Here is a 13,407-nt window from a genome sequence, read left to right as displayed (position 1 = left end):
ATTGGGGCCAGCCCTGTTTAATATCTTTATTGGCCATCTGGATGAAGGGATTCTCAGGGTTTATCTTTGAAGAACTTTATACTAATTTCTGGCAGAATCAAAGAACTCGATCCTGGAGCTCTTATCTATGATATTATTTGCAGTCAGGCAGAGTGGAAGCCCGCCAAGGTGAATGGGAATTCAGAGAGCTTTGGATAAGATCCTATAAGAGCAAAAGGTTGCAGAAGTGAGACTCAAAGCAGACCACTGGCCATTACAGTAAAGTCAGACAGGCTCACTCTGCTACTAATACTGTTGTAGTGACATAGATGTACACACTGGTGTACATCTTTGCTGGACTGCAGGCTTCCATGTGATAATTTAGGGGCAGGAAACAGTTGGGGAAGGAAATGGCAGGAGGGACTGACTGCCCTGGCACACAGCATGGAGCAAGCACTGCGTCTGGGGGAAATGTAGGGTCTCACCCACTCGTTCCAAACCCCTTGCAAATCCCTACAATGTGAGTTGAAGAGCTTTAAGTTACTGCCATTATTCTACTGTTAAGTTTTCACATGTATTCAGACCCCTACACAACACAAATTATTTTAATTTTAGGATTTAGCTTTATAACCATTTGGAAAACTTAATTTGTCTCCCAGTCACACCTCAAGGCCCAAGCTCAGGGGCACACAGCTGTCAAAAATCTTCAAGAGGAAATGTGAAGGGAAAGGAAAGAAAAGCAACCCTTCTCCTGTTAAGCTCTGTATAGGCAGAGGAATCACTGGGTACTTCTACAGCCACTTGCATGGAGTAAATATACTCAGAGTACTCATTAATTCTGCACACCGTGCCTGGCAGCAAATCTAGAACCTCAGGCAGCTCTTTCTCCTTTACAGGACACCGTTGTAGAACCTGCGGCATTCCTTAGGAAAGTAGTTGTGACAGGGTGGTCTCAGGTAAGGCTTGGGGAAAACAAGAGTCCCCAAAATGGTGACAGAGCTAGAAGGAGGTGGCACAGTCTGGCCAATGCGAGCAGGAAAGCAGCAGTAGGATCCAGGTAGGAGAGCGAGAGTGGACCAGGCTGGAGGAGATGTGAAAGCAATAAGGAAGGACCATCACATCCTGAGTGGCTGAGGAGAGCAAGGGGTGGGGAGGAGAGATCTGTGAAGATGACAGAAGGGCCTCCAAGTGGTGACCTGGAGAGGCAAGAGAGAAACGACAAGGAGAAGCTGGGCCTTCCCAAATGATTCCTCTCTCTTGGCAATGAAGGAAAACTTAGGGAAATATGCAGATTAAACAAAGGAGTGAAGAGCTAGAGTAATAAAGAGCTACAGTAATGTGAAAAGGCAGGTAGGAAGAAGAAAACTTCACTGAAACAGGTTATCACTTTTTTTTTTTTTTTTTTTTTTTTTTTTAAAGAGTGAAAAGAACCAAAGCAGCCCCAGACACTTTCAGCTCACAGGACCAGCCAGCACATACACAGCCCACCTGAGATTTGTGGCCTTGGCAGCATTGTGTTTTATTTTCACTGACATAAACCATTCATGAACCATTTCTCCAATGCATTAAGCATAAACAAGCTTTCATTTCACATAGGTATTTCTTCCTGCCACTGTGATTTCATCTCCTAAACCAAATATTTTTATGCATGGAACCGCTGAAAGAAAACAAGTCTGAGACTTCCCACTAATTACTACATTTCCCAGGAGTTCTCCTGCAGTGTCTGGAGCCAGTCTCCTGCCACACATTTTATTTTGTGGAGTCTTTCCATTTTACGACTTTTGAAGCAACTGGTGGTGTTTATTGATCTTTCCACACAGCTGTTCTTTTCCTACAGGAGCACTGAGATGGTTGTTCTTGGTCTGATATATGAGGCCCCATTTTCTGTTTCAGGGAGTTGAGGAGGCAGAAGCTTCTTAAGACTCTGAGTTTGTGGGTGTAAAGAAAGCAGAAAATGCTACACACTGGCTTCATTTTCCCAGTAAAAAATGTGCTTGTGTGATGAATTTCGAAATCCCGTGAGCTAACTGTCGCAAATGAGATTAGCTGTGATACATAAGGATAAGGTGGGGGAATTGCCAGAGATCTGTGCTGGAAAAGGAGGTATGAGCCATGGGCAGCCCTACAGGAGAAGGACATGGAGCATCTACACAAAAAACTCCAGCTACACATATGCGGCTTCCAGCACATTTCCTCATGTCCCAGACAACACTTAAATCCCCCTCAGCAACTTATACTATTCCTCAACCATCCTAACTAATTTCCAATATTGAGAGATCAGACATGAACAGGAATTACCACATGCACATACAAGACCTACCTGACGCATGCAATAAACATAAGCGCTCACGACCCTCAAATAACCCCAAACTGGGGATGGCATCACTCGAGCGTGGATTACGTTTCAGACTCCTGCGCGGGCCGCAGTCCCAGGGGACCCCAGAGCCGCACAGCCCCGCGGCTGCGGCGAGGCTCTCCCGGGAGGGGTGAGCCTGGCAGCCCGCACAGCCCCGCTCCCGCCTGGGTGTCCCCAGAGCTGTCCCCAGAGCCCCCCAGGACACGGCAGCTCCGAGGGGTGCGCCTGGCAGCCCGCACAGCCCCCTCCCGCCTGGGTGTCCCCAGAGCTGTCCCCAGAGCCCCCCGGGACACGGCAGCGGCGGCCACGCTCGGAGGAGCGGGATGCTGGTGGGCGCTCGTAACTTGGCGAAGGAGCGGAGAAAGAGCATTAAAGGAAACTAACTCGTGAGAGAAAATACCTGCCTTGCTGCTCTGCCGACTCTTCAGAAAGCGCAGCAGACGCTTGCGTGCACAAAGCTTTCCCAAAAAACACGTAAGGCTCTCTGCTCAGCACGAAGAAAAACAGGGGCCCTCTCGCCCTCCCCGGACCGCCCCTGCGAGCAGCCGGGCTTCCCTCGGTGCCGATTCCCAGCCCTCCGAGCGCCCGGGGTCCCCGAAGGCACCGCTGCCCCCAGAGCCTTTCCCCGGCCTGCTCCGCTCGCGGGGAGGAACAGCTGGGAGGGAGGGTGTCAGCACAACACGCTCCATAAATTCTCCCCCCAGTCTTCTGCAGACGTAAGTCCTTGAGAAAAATGCCCAGATCCCGTCGTTTGTTGACATAGTAACCACGTTTAAGTTTTTGCCCCCTTCAGAAGCCCTCTGCATAACATAATTAATTATGAAAAATATTTATCCAGCGTGCAGCGTACTTGTTTGTGCTGTTTTATTTGTCCAAAGAAGAAATAAAGAGACTGGACGTTTATACACTAGATTGCCCACCCAAATAAAAGGGTGGCTTCATTATAGCAGATAATATTAAGGACTTCCAGAAGTCTTTGAAGTAAAAGGGAGGGGAAAATCATTATTCAGATAAACAGCCCATTTCTGATACCTAAGTGAAGTAAAATATTAGGAACTTTTCAGGAGGTCACAAAATGTTTTGTATTTTCCCTCTAACTTATTCATATATATTTATCTGATTTCTCTAAAGATGGTTAAAACATTTTAAAATTTCACAACTAATTTTGTAAATTTACAGCAGATACTGTGAGAAAGAGCAGAGGGTCAGAAACAAGTAAAGCCTGTGGAAGACTTTGCTTTCCCAATTCTATGGAGATGAGCCCTATGGAGATGAGCTCTTTAGTCTCCGGGCAGTGGAGAGAAGAAAGATAAAAGAGAATTGTGCTGGAGGGATCACGTGGGGTTTAATGGGTTTTAATGGATCCCCTCATCCAAACTGCTGCCCCCCTACACAGACCTGCATGCAGATTTCTAGCCCTTTTACTGGTAATTTAGGCTATGGGAGCAGCCTGGCAGGCTTGTGCAAACCATGCTACCCTGCAGGGTTTTTTTGACCCCAGTTGCAAAAGGATGGGGGTGGGGGGTAAAATAACAAAACCTGAACCTTGGTATCTCGAGTTGAAAAGAGTCTTACAAGCAATGTTTCCGTGTTTTAACTGAATGTTGCCTTAAAAACTACCTGATTTACAAATATCTTTCAGGGTCTAATTGTGTATTATTTCCTAAAGACAACTTTCTCTCTGATCAGGATTAAATGTGTGCTTAAGCTTGGAAGCAGCAGAGCACATAAAATGAGAGCAAGCATTTTCCTCCAGCCTTGAAATTCATTACGATTGACCATAACCTTCCCCTCAACGCCCAGGCAGCTTCATTTCCTTCACATCATTCTCATTCTCTTCTTCCCCCCTCCCCTGCAAAAACAAAACAAAACCAACAAAACATAAACAAAACGAAACAAAAAAAAAAAATCAGGTAAATTCTTAATCCACATCTTTTTACTGGGCTGTAGCTGAGAATCATTCGCAGAGCTGTCATTTAAATGAGAAAAGAGAAGAGACAAAGAAAGGAGAAGCTTAAATGTGCATTCGCAGCTTTGGAGGTCATACCCTTTGATGACGTTTCATTACACTTTTTAAGGATAGATTCTGAAATATAGTCCCAGCACCAGTACGTATTTCTCAAATTACCACCAGCTCATATACTGACCCCATACCAACTATATAGGTGCTATTTTACATGTTTTATATGTTTTAAGAGACTGGAAGATATTATGAAGTTTGTAAAGCTCTGTTGTAAATCTCTGGCTCTGGTGTGCATTTCACCGTGCATATGAGGACAAAATATTTTCAGTAGACAAGGTTTGGTACAGTTTTTAATATATTTCAAAGCAGGTCTAAAAGGGTGGATCACTAGTCCTGTACTCTGGCTCCATGGATGATTCAGTGAAACCCATGGAACTACTGGAAGTGTTTGTAGCCCTGTTGGCTCCAAGCTGGTGTGAGGGAGTTACACTTCTCTCCAGATCTTCTTTGGTCTTGCTGTTGAGCTCAGTCTGGCACTGCACCTGAGCATCTGGTGACCGTGAGCTACAAGGCTCAAGGTGAGTGTCACCTTCATCTTTTCCTTGCATCCCCTGCCCCAGTCTGTGTTTGCCTTGCACTGCAACTGTACTGAGGCAACTGAGGCAGCTGTTTCAGCAGGCTAATCCAATTGAAAACCAATGCACCCAAAGGCCATCGTTTTCCATTTAATCAGCTTTTAAAGCTGACCTGGCTACAGCTGTGCAACTGCTGGATACAGTCCAGGAAGATGGGTGGGCAGTGCAGTGGGACAGCACAACAGCAGCCCCCAGTCGCTCTAGGTTGTTTGTATTATTAAATTTCCATCTAAGCTAGTTTGTGCCTGAGCACTCCGAGTCAAATGGGATAACACTCTTTCCTTGTCCTACAGATGGTAAACCACTGGGTATAGAAAATCAGAGTGTTATGTGTAGTACTATAACAAGAGTTTTCTCTAACTCAAAAACTCAACTTGGAATAATGTATCATCATCTAGCAAGAAACAATAGAATATACAAGAAGTTAGACTGATTTATTTCTGTGCATTGTGCACACCAAACAAATATTCCAATGCTAGCAAAACTGTAAGTACTAATGTCACTCTTCTTTTTGTAAATTGAGCCCAGATCCATGAAATAAGCTATTAATTAGGGGTAAGGGTGGGGTGTGAAGTCTAATGTATGTTCTACATTCTTTTTCAATATCATTTGTGCTAAATCTGTTTAGCTTTGTTTTTCTGGGAACTTTTAACTAAAATGTGAAAATAACCAGCTTGCACTGTTTACTTTAAAATTATATAATTAGGTTGTCTTACCGCACATAGATAACTAAGAATTGTAGTGGTAATTGTCAAATGGTAATTTGACAACACCATCCACAGGATTTCATAAAATAACAGAAAGCTGCACAAGCACGTTCACTAGACCCGCTATTGAAGATGAACCTCTACACTGACGAGATGGTAGAAAAGTCCTACGGCCTTTAGTAACGGTGTTTCAGAAAGCAAAGGAGTGAACGAACTCAAGAAATGGGCTCTGGCCCAGAGGCATTAGCAGCTGCTTAGTGCTATGTTTGCAAATGCTCTGGTTCCTGTAGAAACACCTAATCCTTCCTGAATTCTGGCCAGCATTTATGGTTAAGTGCAGACAGTAAAAGGCTGTTCTCATTACCTCCTTCTTATCTGTAAGGTTCCTTTTGTGTGACAATGGATTTTCGGCTAGAATTTTAAAGCTTAATTATTCTGGCCACGTATTCGGCATCTATTTACATTGCAATGTGTGCCTAGGACCTATTTGCTGGGGGATGCACGGTGGGGTGGGAAGTTTGGGTACTGCCTTAGTCATAGGGAACAAAACAATACAAGGAAAGCACAGGAACCCACAAAGCCCTTAATGCAAATCATAAACTTTCTATAGGCATTCTTGAACTCTCCTATAGAATGTGATACTGATTTATGTCCAGCAATGGAAGTCTCAAATATCCTTTCAACAGTGTCTGGAGGGATTAGCAGATTGTCAGAGCTGGGGCTGAGAACTCTTTCCCATTTTAGGATTGACCTCCTAGGTGCTCCGACCATAAATAGAGTTTTTGGGTCCTACTCAGTCCAACAAGACACAACTCACAAAAAGCCACAAAATACTGGGGCAAACTGAAAAAGCAAAACCCAGAATAAAAACATGCAGAAAACAAACAAGGTTTGTGGTCCAGTCTTCAAAAAGCTAAAGCGGAAATTCCTAGTTTTTGAAGGGGTCCCCCTTACCCAAACCAGACCAATGAGCTGAGCTGATTTTGTGGCTGTTTCACTTGCTCAAGCTTTCTAAACTTTGTGCATGTACTCCTGTTCAGTATGGTGTTCTGGAAAGTATCTCAACATTATCTTATTTTTGATCTTTATTGAATGTAGGCCCTAAATACCACAGTTGTGGATATATCAGCTACAGCAAATAGACCACGACAGATGGAGGTAGAATCCTATATTCAAATGGGGATGCAGGTGCTATGTGTTTGCTGCCCACAGCTCTTGATGATGAAGCTGTGACACTCATAGCAGCAGCTGGTGATGAAACAGCTGTCTTCTTTATTCTGAAGCTGGAGTTGGTCTGACTTCACCATTACCTGATCTATCCCATTCTGCTTTTTGGCAGCAGTTATCTTTTAGCCTAGTTTAGATATACTGCCTGACTGTACCCTTAGGATACAGCTAGAGATGTTGTCCAGCCCACAGATTAACAGGGTTAAGAGGTTATTTCTTTATCCCTCTCACACTTCCATGAAGATTACTGCCTCCTCAGACTTGCCAACAGGGTGGCACCTTTTGTATCCCCTCAATCTCAAAATGATCTGGAAAATAAAAATGTCCTGTGAAAATCCCTGAGGCTAGTACAGATCATTTTCACAGAACTGTGCCAGGGAGTGATGAAATGAGCAATTATATTACTGCATCAGAGGGTAAGGTTTCACCAGGCGTGTGCTTTAGTTAACGCCTTATTACCATTGAAACAGGTCTGCTCTCTCCCTCCTGAACAGTTGTCTTTGCCCCCACCTCATGCCAACTCCACTGTTCCTCTGACAATGGGATGAATCAGTTCAGCTCACTTAACTGACAGAAAACACTTTTATTTTCCCTGTTTTTTATAGGCTATGAGATGAACCAGCTCACACAGGAGTGACAGAGCATTCAGAACATGCAGTCAGGAACCAGGACTGTGCTTGGGCTGGAGTGCATTGTGATGGGAAAGTAGGGGAAGAAGGGCTCAGTGTACAATAACATCTTAGTGTGGGTCAGCTGCAGCCTCCCCTGACCAATAGCTGTTATTGCTATTTCCTAGCTGAGCCTGAGATCTGTCCCAGCACATACTTTACAAGTCGTGGTGAGGATAGACGGATGGTTTGTACAATGCTAGAGACCTTTCATCTCCTCTCAAGGAAAAGCTCTTTCTTGACATAGACAGGAACAAGTCCCAGGAACGTGTTCATTTGTTTAAAGCTGCTGTGCAGCTCCTTTGCCCTTCAGGGACCTGGGAGCTTTGAATCACCAAGGCATCCATTCAGATGATGCAATACTTGTAGCTGGATACACTGCCAGAGGACAGTAGGAGAAAAATCAGGAAAACCAGTAGAAGATTAATTACTCTCAATCGGGCCTAGTTACATTCATTTCAGTTCATGCCTTCTGATTTACCAAGTTACCTTGGTGACTCTTGACTGCTTTGATTGCAAGTCTACACCAGCTCCACTCCAGCCCAGGTACAGATGCTGACATCATCTCCCCCCTCCCTCTGGCACTTGCCTGCTAATGAAATACAACTGCACAGCGGAGGAAAGAAATTAAGGGAGTGTCAAATGCCAGCCTCAGTGCCAGCATACCATAGCAGGCTGGTGCAGTCATCCCTGGCTTTTCTTCAGAAGGATTTGGGGAATGTCACTTCTTTTTGCATTATATTTTGTAGCAAATACTTGTAGGGTGACATTCTGCCTCCTCCCTGCTAGCTTTTGTGCTGGCAGGTTGCTGTAGTGGTCATGTTTCAAACAGGGCTGAACACTTGCAGGAGTGATTTCAAATTACTTTTTAAATATCTGCTTACAGGAAGGCATGATATTTTGAAGAGGCAGTTTGCCTTCTAAAACGGAAAGTCCTTTCAAAGGTCTCCCAATATTAGTGTTCAAGTCTCTCGCTCAGCTGACATAGCAAGTTGAAAGACCTGCATCCTGCCTTGACTGACAGTTTTGGATTTCCTCTTCTGGATGAGAAGTGCTCAGAGAGGCAGGACTCAAAAGCTGTGTGCTTTCCCAAGAACAACCTTCTTGTGACACAGCATCAATCAATCACTCAATCAATATTGGAATATTGTTTTTTAAATGGGTAATATATCTGGATATAGCTCAAGCTGTGATACCAACTCCACCAGTAACCTCTGACCATTGAATGAAGTTAAAGTCTGGCTGCCACAGAAAGAAGGCTTTTACTATCCTCACCAATTTATCTTTCCCTCCATCCCCATTCCCACATTCTTCCCTCTCCCTATTTACTTGTCCTGACTTAATTCTCTGCCATTCCTGTGAGTTGAATTGGCTTATTCTTATTCTGTCGTTGGAGCAGTGCCAGAGCTGGCAACAAGGCAAGCAGCAAAGATACATGGTGAAGAGAAGTGACCGGAAGAATGGGTGAAGAAGCTTGATTTCACTTTTGCCCGAAATCAACCTAATCAAGAGCCAGAAGGCAGGGCAGGGCACAAAGGTTCTTAAAGTCAGAGTTCCAGTGAAGGTAGCAAATCGTGCTGTGCCTGTGTCTGCAGAGGATGCTGTAGTCTGAGGTGCTCCTGGAGATCTGCTGTTTTCCCAGCATGGTTATATACAACTTCAAGCCAACGTGAGAACAAAGAGCTGACCATCGTCCACTTCCATGCTCTAGGCAGGAAGAAAGGGTGGTGTGTGGCTGTGGGAAGCATATCTAATTTGTCCATTTAAGTCCCCTTAAATAAGTTGCCTCTTCTACAAAGAAATCTCATTCATTGGTAAAGCAGATGGATAAGCCTAGCTTCTCAGGGCCCTGGGAATACCAGTCAGGACAGCAAACCCTTGCAGAACCTGCAGCTCCTGTGGACTTCAGCTGGTGGCTACTGTCATGCTTTCCAGGACTTGCCACATGATCTGCCTCACTTTGATTTCCAGTTAGCTGGACTATCTCATACTGGAGGGCTGATTAGCACATCTGCTTGCAACAGTGGTCCCATCCCAAAAGAATGACTGAGGAAAGTGACTCCCAAGCATAGAGAGTTGGTCCTTTCCCAGCTCCCATGTGGGAATATACAGAAAGCCTCTCAGGAGCTGGCTCAAAAGACTTTGTGGTATCTGTGCTGAGGTCCTGACAAGATGACTTCATATTTCCTGCCCCAAAGCTTTTTGAGCAATATGTATGTAAAAACTGAAGCTGAGCATAATTTAAAACTAATCACTCCTATATGTAATCAGTGCCTTATTAGATTTCCAGCAATGCAAAGGGACTAATATATAATTTTGAAGCTACCTGGAAGCAGCTTTTTCTTTTATGTTTGCCAGTGTTTTTTCATGTTGCTCCATGTAACTAAATTAAGTGTTCTGATAACAATCCTAAGAGCAGTGGAAAAGCCAACATATTAAATAAACTTGGCCACCTGTCATATTTTACATGCCATCTCTTGCTCACGGCCTATGAGTTTAAATGTCTGGCAGCTGAAGCTATGGCACAGAGTAGGGAGTCCTTGGAATTTACTCTTCCTTGCTTCATCTGAATCTGAATTTATCGACCTTTACTCTTATCTGTTCACCAGGGCAAGAAACACAGAGCTTCTTGCACAGCTGCTGATCTGCAGTCCAGATGGTTAGAAGCTTATTGGGACCAAAGGGGAAGAGTTGTTTAGGCTATCCAGAGAAATCTTTGAACCTCAGAACTGCAGGAAGACTTCAGTACAAGAGCAGGGTACAGCCACCCTCCAGTGCAGCCACTACACTGCCAGGATGCCAAGAAAATCAGGAGAAATTTTGGTTTTTGGGGTTTCTGGGGTTTTTTTTTTGTTTGTTTTGTTTGTTTGTTCATTTGTTTTCGGTTTTTTTTTTAATTGCTAGGACAATATTATTCTGAACATAATCTTGTTCACTGATGGCTATTATGGAGTTATAGCCATATTTTCTTTTCCACCCCCAGCTGTTAGTTGGAGGTGAGAAACTGGCTTACCAAGTTGTCTGCTCCTCAGGCCTAGGAAGGTAAGGCAACATCTGTGACCAGATAGCCCAGAATAGGGCCACAACTCATCTGCTGGCACTTGAGGGCAGGAGCAGGTATGGGGAACAAACTGTCTCCTTGTTCAGAACACAAATGTGTTTACCCTGACACGGGTGACACACTGTGGGTGTTGTACTTACCATTTGAACCTTTACTGACATCCCACTGTGTGAGTGTATTCAGCAAGTCCAAAATCAAATTAGATGGACTGTGTTATTTAGAAGACATTTTACTCCTATGTGGGGGTACTTGATTACTTGTTGACAAGTGCTGTAGAAATGTTATAGTCTATTAAGGAAGGTGAAGCAGAACCACTTACGATCATAAAAGTTTAGTAGAGGGGTTGACCCCTGCAGAGTTTGGTAACATCACCAGTGTGAAGATACTGTTGCTGGCCTTCTGGTCCTCTGGAAATTAACCCTCTGTAGCTCCTTAAGGCAAAGCCACTGTGATCTGCAGAGCACATCCCATCAGGGTTTTATCTTCTGTCCCTCTGTGAGTGGCTGACACTGCCTGCTTATCCCTGCTCACGAAAACACGGCTCAGCCTAGCCTTCACAAAGCTCACTCCAGACTTTTGCTGGGATACTTCTCTGAGCTGCAGGGCCCCAGTGACATTTGCACCCTGTTTTGCTAAGTAGCAGTCATGGCTCCTACAGTTGGTCACACTGGGCCACAAGTTCAGCTGTCAGTGAGCCAAATACAGTGGCTGTTGGATCATAATCACACTGGTGCTACAACCAGCAGCCAAATGTCACTTGACACAAGACTTCAGCCTCCTACAAACATGACTTTCTCTATTTGTAGAAGGGCAAAGAGCTCAGCATGTACTTTTTATAAAGTCACAGGAAGCTACACAGCAAACAGTGGTTTTATAGAAAAGCATGTTACTGTCAGAGGGAGAACATCATCATTTTTGAAAGAAAATTTTTTGAAACCTTCAACTTAGTGCCGTTTACTCTGGCTTTCTTGGCACACCCTGGTGTGTTTACCAGTGGGGACAAGAATTTACACTCAGAGAAGTGACTGCACTAGTCAAACCACCCAAAGTGTGATTACCGCAATGGCTTCCCCAGAGACTTGTCTTTTGGTTTTAAGTAAACAAATAGCCATCCAAGTAGGAGGAGGATGACTCAGATAAAATCATGCAGCTCTATTATATATAGAAAACATTAAATATGCTTAAGATTCCTCTGATACTTTAAACAGGACAGTTCAGATTATCACCCTCTGAAACTCCATGGGTTCTAATTTAACAACTACAATAAAAAAATTATTTTAAAAATAAAAATACTTCTGCTTATTTTGAACTAGGCTGAATGGCCCATTTCAAAATAATATTTTACTACTTTGGACACAAATACCCTGAATTTCTTGCTAATATTTGCTGATTTCAGAAAACATAGCATTTGCTTATACCTAGAAAATAGAACGGTGCAGAGTTTGCCAGCTAACATCCTTCCTGTTTGTACAAGCGCCAGTCTTCTGAGCTGCACTGGTCCTTCAGGCTTTTCTGTGGGATGAAAGATTTCTGACAATGCCTACCTTTCAGACCCATGCACAGACCTCAGGCAAGAGTAACCTGTTCTTGAAATGTGCTTTTTCTTAACCTACCCTTACTCACAGGGTAATGTAGTTGGCCAAAGCATAAAACAGCTCAAAGAAAGGATAGTCATGGAGCAATTTCCTTTTGTAAATAATTTCATGTAAGACTTCAGCCTTGTATAAGGGTCATATATGACTCTTTCCCACTATTTTACATCAGTGTATAGATGTGTGTTTCAGTTCTGGTTATGTACACCAACAAATGACAGAAACACAGTGATGCACATTGGAATGCACTTTTGCAATCGCAGCTACATTTCTGGAAATTGAACTTCAGCAGCAGTTCCCCAGGAAATAACAGGAAAAGCACATTGAAACTTTGTTCCTATTACCTATCCTAATCTGCTTCATGTTTTCCTTAGTGTGCTCCCTCTGCAGTGTTGCAGGTGGATGGAGGGACACTTGCAGGGAGCAGAAGTTACACTTCTTCCCCCTGCCTCCATCAGTGCTGCAGGCCCTATTTGCACAGTGAGCCAGGGAGTACTTGGGGCTCAGAGGACAGCTGTGTTTGCCCTCTTTCTCTTCCTTATGCATGCATATAGTCACCTCTATGCAAAAAGCATCCTCAAATTCTTCAGGAACACACAGTCAACTAAGCTGGAGAGAAAGAAATAGGGAAGAAAAACAAGGCTTGCCTCAGACAGGCACAAACACCAGTGCCACCTCAGCCACAGGGAGACATCAATTCCCAAATGCAGGTTTCCTTCCCCAAATGCTGGAAGAGGGCAGGGCCTCTGGACAAATGAGGTCAAGCCTGGGTCAGTGAAAGGAGGATATAGACCTTTTAATGTGTAATCAGGCAGAACCTAAAAATCTACTGAAGACAAAGGAAAAGCAGCCAGGTCAATAGGAATGTCAGATGCAGCCCTGAATCTGTAGATGTTATGAAAGGGACAAAGTAGGTTTGAGACCCGGACATAACAGGGACTCCATTAGCTGACTCCCAGTTTTCCTTTGCAATTTAGCAGAATTCCAAACCACAGCACACTGAGCCACTCTGGCCATAGGGTCAGGAGAAACACCTCACTTGTCTTTGGGTCTCTGATTTTGTACTATGGTCCTGGAGGTAGAAGAGCTGTTCAAAACTGCCTTGGACATGAGGAAGGCTTTGGGCTTCCTCATGAACTCTTGGATTACACCCATTCCTACCTGAGTGTCACTTGTGCCCCCAGTCCTGACTGGGATGGCAGTCAGAAGAGGGCAGAGG

The 13,407-nt window shown here is 44.2% G+C and overlaps 1 protein-coding gene across 4 annotated transcripts in view; it reads right to left on the bottom strand.

The window, feature by feature from the left end:
* SPATA13 (spermatogenesis associated 13) overlaps positions 1-13,407 on the bottom strand; it is a 146,933-nt gene that overhangs the window by 69,963 nt on the left and 63,563 nt on the right. Inside the window, exon 1 of one of the 4 annotated variants that reach the window (XM_072930670.1) lies at positions 2,736-2,922. The exons of 2 other annotated variants lie outside the window; for them this stretch is intronic. The gene's annotated coding sequence lies outside the window, so the exon portion shown is untranslated. Of the gene's footprint in view, positions 1-2,735; positions 2,923-13,407 lie in introns of those variants that run through there. One more of the 4 variants, XM_072930689.1, reaches the window with a different exon arrangement.

Source organism: Taeniopygia guttata, chromosome 1, assembly GCF_048771995.1.
Source record: "Taeniopygia guttata chromosome 1, bTaeGut7.mat, whole genome shotgun sequence".
NCBI classification, from domain to species: domain Eukaryota; kingdom Metazoa; phylum Chordata; class Aves; order Passeriformes; family Estrildidae; genus Taeniopygia; species Taeniopygia guttata.
This window is presented reverse-complemented; position numbering and strand designations above follow the sequence as displayed.